Source organism: Trematomus bernacchii, unplaced genomic scaffold (assembly GCF_902827165.1).
Source record: "Trematomus bernacchii unplaced genomic scaffold, fTreBer1.1, whole genome shotgun sequence".
Classification (NCBI taxonomy): Eukaryota; Metazoa; Chordata; class Actinopteri; order Perciformes; family Nototheniidae; genus Trematomus; species Trematomus bernacchii.
Genome location: NW_022987797.1, coordinates 2,088,808 through 2,094,807, shown reverse-complemented (window position 1 = coordinate 2,094,807; position 6,000 = coordinate 2,088,808). Strand labels below are relative to the sequence as shown.

The 6,000-nt window shown below is 38.4% G+C and overlaps 1 protein-coding gene across 1 annotated transcript in view; it reads left to right on the top strand.

The window, feature by feature from the left end:
- The window catches only part of ptprt (protein tyrosine phosphatase receptor type T), a 350,127-nt gene that overhangs the window by 229,166 nt on the left and 114,961 nt on the right, over positions 1–6,000 (top strand). The gene's annotated exons all lie outside the window — the stretch shown is intronic.

Below are 6,000 nucleotides of genomic sequence, written 5' to 3'. Positions count from 1 at the left end.
ATAAACTAATGTACAGTTTTTAGAAGGTAAGCATGTATTGTGTAGCATTGCAGTAGTACGTGCCACTTCATTGAAGAGCTAGTATGTTTATATTCCCTGTAGCCACCAGTAACTGCATTTTTGTTCATGCCTGCAGTTTTCCCCTGGTAGGACAGCCTATTATTGCGAGGCCAAGTGGTTGTGAATGCTGCTGTCTACAGAGACAGTCAGAGCAGGTTTACCTCTCTGATCGATATTTATGTTCTTCTCCTGGAATGATGTTCCAGGAAAAATGAAGAATTGAAGACACTCTTCTTTCCATTCCCTTCCTACCTTATGCGTATCTTTATTAAGCTCTTTTACACTACACATACAGATTACCGATGTTGTGTTATACCAGAATGCAGGTTTATTATGCTTAAAAACAAACTAAAAACATCGTTTTTCATGCACTGGTCAATTTTGATATTTTGTGCTATTTTCATTCTATAACATGTTTTCTTTCAGGCTTTTGGAAGGAAAATGTACAAAATACACATTTAGGTGTTTATTTTACTATAGTTTGTCTATTTGCGTCTGTAGATTTCTCCTAAATTCACCAAAAGTTAGCTTTCTAACATAACATAAAGTACCGCGACCGCTGTTTGCACCATGTCATCAGAGGTATCGTTGGAAAGCTCCGTGTCTCCTGCACAATCTCATCGGATCCAAATATGGTCATTTCCTTTGTATCAGCAACCAATCGTGAAAGTACAAAGGGGTCTTAAACCAAGAAACGAAATCTCATTGGCTGGTGTCAATTTCTGACAACGTGATTCGTTCAGATGCGTCACGTGGTGTGCTAAAACACTTCTTGGTTTAGCTTTCGCTGGACATTTAAATCTCAAAATGGCAAAAGAACAGCGAAAAAAACGTTCACAGAGAAGACGACAACAATTGTCACTTGCACGAAGCAATGTTAGACAAAAAACAAATGATCCCTAACACGAAATACCTTCACGGAGTGCGTCGAGGCGCAAGCTGTCATCCAAAGAACAGGAGGGTTTAGGTAGCGCCACAGAACAATCTTTAAAGGTCGTTTTCTCAAAATGAGTTTTTTCTCATATTCTGAGTGAGAGATTTCCACTTCAGTAGCACGTACATACACCAAACCTTCCAGTTATATTCCTATCAATATTCTCAAGGTTTTTACAGAAGGGTTTGTTTATATATCATTCATAGCCTGAATTATATAACATTTTATACCTAAAAACATGGCGAAAATTGATATTGAGCTGTTGACAGTATTTTCTGATTATGGAGTGATAAAAAGAGATATCCAAAATCCCTTCTGTAAAAAACTTTAGATTCTAATACTGTATGACTACAAAATGAAACAAGAATTTCGAACCTGAATTTCTCCAATGTTCAGAATTGTGTTCCTGAAATTTATTAAAATATGCGCATATTTAATTAGATTATCGCTCATTTGCATGGGGGGGGGGGTGCGGTGCCCCTACACATATAATCAAATTATGTGGGAAACACTGGATAATAATAATAATAATAATAATAATAATAATAATAATAATAATAATAATAATAATAATAATAATAATAATAATAATAATAATACAAAATAATACTTTTTTAATTATTATTATTTTTTTTTAATACAAATTTAAAAAATGTAATCATCTCGCGACCCCCACTTTGGGAACCCCTGCTCTACATCATGGACGCGACAATTACACATATCGTTGGAGATGGTCACATTCAAATGGATAGGGTATAGATGTCCCTTTAGTCATTGGTGGAGTGAAAGGCAGCAGGTTAACACTTAACTTGTGATGAAGTGTATCCCATAGACATACTCACCAAAACAACACTATGTGGTGAGATATCAGATACTACACTTTAGTAAGGGTCAAATTCATCTGAAAATGTATGACACGATAAAGCAACATCCGGTTATTCATTTCCATTTGAGACTAATAAAGACATTCACATGGCCAAACATATTATAAAGGTATAAGCCTTCTACTGTTCCAACTTTCTTTATTTTTTGAGTCCTGATATGTGCCAAGAAAATAATCCCCCTGCCACCTGTACCAGTAACAAGACAGCAAGATGGATCTATAAATTGTACACACTTAAGAGCCAGCTGTTAGCTGACAGCGACGATACAACAATAAACGAGGCCACGGTGTCCTCCATATTGTGTTTGTGCCAGTTGTCGATCAATCCTATTTTGCTGCGACCATTTGCTTCGTCTCAACTTTTACCCCCTTGTAATGGACGCAGGCGCATTAGATCACTCCCCCTCTGCACCGGTCAGAACCTTGTCACTGTTTGCCTGATTTGCTGAGGGGTTCCTAAGCCGGCCAATCACAGTGTTAAATGGAGCTGAACCCGTCACCAGATGGGGTTCTCCACTGTTACATCATGAACTGTTGAACCCAATCAGCATGTGGGCCGGTGAAGTGTGAACAAACGGGGTCACACTGTAAGGTGTCAGGTGATACATATTGTGGATCACTCAGGGGGGAAATTGAGGTTTAATACACCTGTGGGTGATTATCAGGGCATAGACTGCAGGGAAATGTGTGAACTGGTCTCTCGCATGATCGCTCGGGGCTCTCATGTTACAGTAATGTGCTTGACAGATACAGGCGACCTGAAGTTTGCACTGCTATACACCTCGGCTGATTACAGGGGCTTTCAGAGAGTGGGAAATAGGTTATATTCTGATAACTGTAATGGAGGCACTTACACTTATATCATGGCTGACTAAAAACAGGCCACTTAAATATCTTTGTAAATATGTATTAAATTAGATATACATCAAAAATACTATATTGATACAGCAACTAAAACAAAATAAATTAACTTTAAATAATGCACAAAAAATGCAAAATGGCATTGAATTATGCCCAATACAGACAGACAACCACTTTGCTTTTTCAACACCAATTGATCAAGTACGATTATAATAGCTGCTCTAAGCTTATTTTTTCTTGACCTTCGTTTTTTGGTCTTCTTTGGCTTGGAGTGGCATTTGCTTCTGAAACAAGTAGAGTCAAGGTCAGTGTCAGGTTCTGAACACTTGGTAGGATTACAGTGGTAATAGAAAGACTGACCTTACATCTACAATGTCTTTCAATCAAGCTAGAAACTATGCTACCTTCAATGCAATGCATTCAAATCCTGTTTGTAGCCTAACACATTTCTGCACCAACAAATGAGTATATACTCAGCTTTGAGATATCGCTGCTCCTCCTAAACAGTTAAGTATTGTTCTCTTCCAAAGTAGAAATAAAACATTCAGGAACAATTGAATATACCTGCAGGATATGCACTTTGTTGAGGTTTCAAAAAGTACAGCACTTAATTCTAATCTTCACTATTAAAATGTCTATTTGATGTCTAATTTCCATTGAAAAGAGTGTGTTTTCTCTCTAAAGCGTAGGAAGGAGTGAGTGACATATGTATTTTATTATTTATCTCAGAGGTAATAGCAGCTTCCAGACGGGGGACGCTGTCCGTGATAGGGTTGCAAAGACGCTGAATGTGTTCAGGTTCTTTTTAAAGGAACATCTCGTGAAAACAGCCTTTGAGGACTGCGGCAGCTTTTACTGAGCGTGCCAAGGTTAGCTGTTGAAGCCGTTAGCTCAGTGGATTCAACTGCCAACCTTGTGTTGTTATTGCAGAGGGGGCAAAGAGAGAGACAGGGGATTAAACAGAACTCCCACGCAGCCGTATTACTCTATTAATCAGCTGTCTTTGTATATCAAGGTTTAACAAGAGGTTGCTTGGTGCATGTCTGAGAGACAGGTGCATTTATTTGAAGGAGCAGGGTCTTGAGCTTGAGGGTTTCTCTTCTTATTCTTTCTCATTTTCTCTGGCATGTCAGGTGTGTTCCTATTTTATTTGATCAATCTTCAGTGTACATGATTCACTCAGTCTTTCTTTTTCACTCCTACTCATCCCCTTTTCTTTCTGGGTTCATTATTTATATGTTGCCTCTGCCTCCTTTTGGTGCCCGTTTCTATTTTCTGTCTTCACTCACTATATCTTGGCGCTCACCTCCCTCCCTATTACTTTACGTTTGTATCTTGGGTTCATAAAAGTCGCTATCATTCATCGTCCCAAAAAGGGCAGCAGTTTTGTAAATAGTCTGATTTGTGTTTCTTTCTTCTGAAGAGCAACATATCTTGTAGAAATCTTAACTATGACTAGGGTTGCTATATGAGGATTACTTGCGGCCTTTCAGCCCAAAGTGTGCAACCTTCTGAAGACACAAAGTGGCCTTTAAACAAGGGGTGTAGTTGGGAGTTGTTTGTTGTAGCTTTGTTATTTGACTGCAGGGTGTTTGTGAATGAAACAGATTGCAGCGCCTGTACAGTTTATATGTACATCTCTTACAAATCGCTCTGAAAACGTTCAAGGTGTTCTTCTGTTGGTTAACTTAGATGTTCCTGAAGTATTAGTTTCCATGCATTCTCATACTCGATGATTGCGAAGGATTATGTGTTGTTGAAATCTCATACATCAGTTGTTTGTTCAGCAGTAGTAACTTGTTACTCGCAAAACAAAACCAAAACATAACGTCGCTTCATACAATGTGAGTTGAATATAGTTGCATTGGCTCCCCTGAACTTTGAATGGACCAACCACTGCTGTTTAAAAAACTGTGCACAGCTTGAGATCTTCCCCGGGAAACCTGTCACATACGCCAAGTTTGTAATGCCGCGAATGCAAGGACTTTCATCATTGGGCCATGGGCTCAATTACCATAATTCCTTGTACTATTATTTGAAGATACAGTGACTCAACTCACAATAAATGTGTTGTAAATAGTAGACCATTTGCCAACAAAGAAAACTTAGTTAGAAAAAAAAAAGTATTAACTTATCAGGCGGCCATATAGCTCACTTCGTACAGCTGGCAGGACATGAACTGAGGCCCAGTCCCTGCTGTGGGGGACGCAGGGTTCAAATCCGATCCCTTTGTAAACTAATCATTTGAAATAACTTACAAAAAAGCACATGTTTCTTCAGTCAAGTTTTAAAAATGAGGAATACTAAGCAGCAAGCAGATCAGTTCCCCTCTCTGCATCCAGAGGTCACACATCTTTCTCCTCCTTCCTTACTCCTTCAATGGCTTCACCTCCTCTCGTGTAGTCTATTGACAGCCTTTACACCCACCCGTACAGTGGAAGCACCACTCAAACCTGCTTGAATACATAGTGTCCTTCTGATAAATCCACACTGTACACAAGCCTCACATTCACCTTGCAAGTGTTGTTACATATCCACTGTGTGTTCACTTGTTTACCAGCCTATTCAATGTTCAATGTTCAATGTGCATGTGTGGAGTTCAAACCGTCTTTGTATAACTTCTACATTTGTGCAATGTTTGTCCTTGAGTGGTTTTCAATGTTTGTTAAACCAACAAAAAACCTTGTAGCATGAAAATGGTTGGCGCTCTATTTATCTCTTAAGTCCTTTACTTTATGGACTGATTGCTTGGACATTTTTTTCATTATCTTTTGTAGATTCACATCCATTTTTGGGTCCAAGGAATGAAAGAAGTGCTAACGTTTTTAGGACATTTGTATTTATTTTGAAACCTATGTATGGCTGCATTGCACTGTAAGTCTTACATATCCTCAGGATGTGATTTCCCATCATGTTCAAGGATGTAAAGCTTTCAGTCACTGAATTCTTAAACTGAGATTATTTTTGATATAAAATGAAATATTCACAAAAATGGATACAACAGTCTTTAAAGAATACTTAAGAAAACTAGATGTCACCTTTGAAAAAGTTGCTTCTTTGAACTAAGCTCTTCTGTTCCTACACACGTTTTGTTTAGCATGTTCCTGATGTGTTCATCCATCTGCATGATGTTTATGAGTTGTGTTTGACTCTTTGTATGTTTGTATAAACAGAGTATCTTCACCTTGGGATCAGATGTGTCCAGTATGTTTGTGGCTAACATATGTATATGTGTCTGTAAGAGAGTGTGTGTTTATCAAGG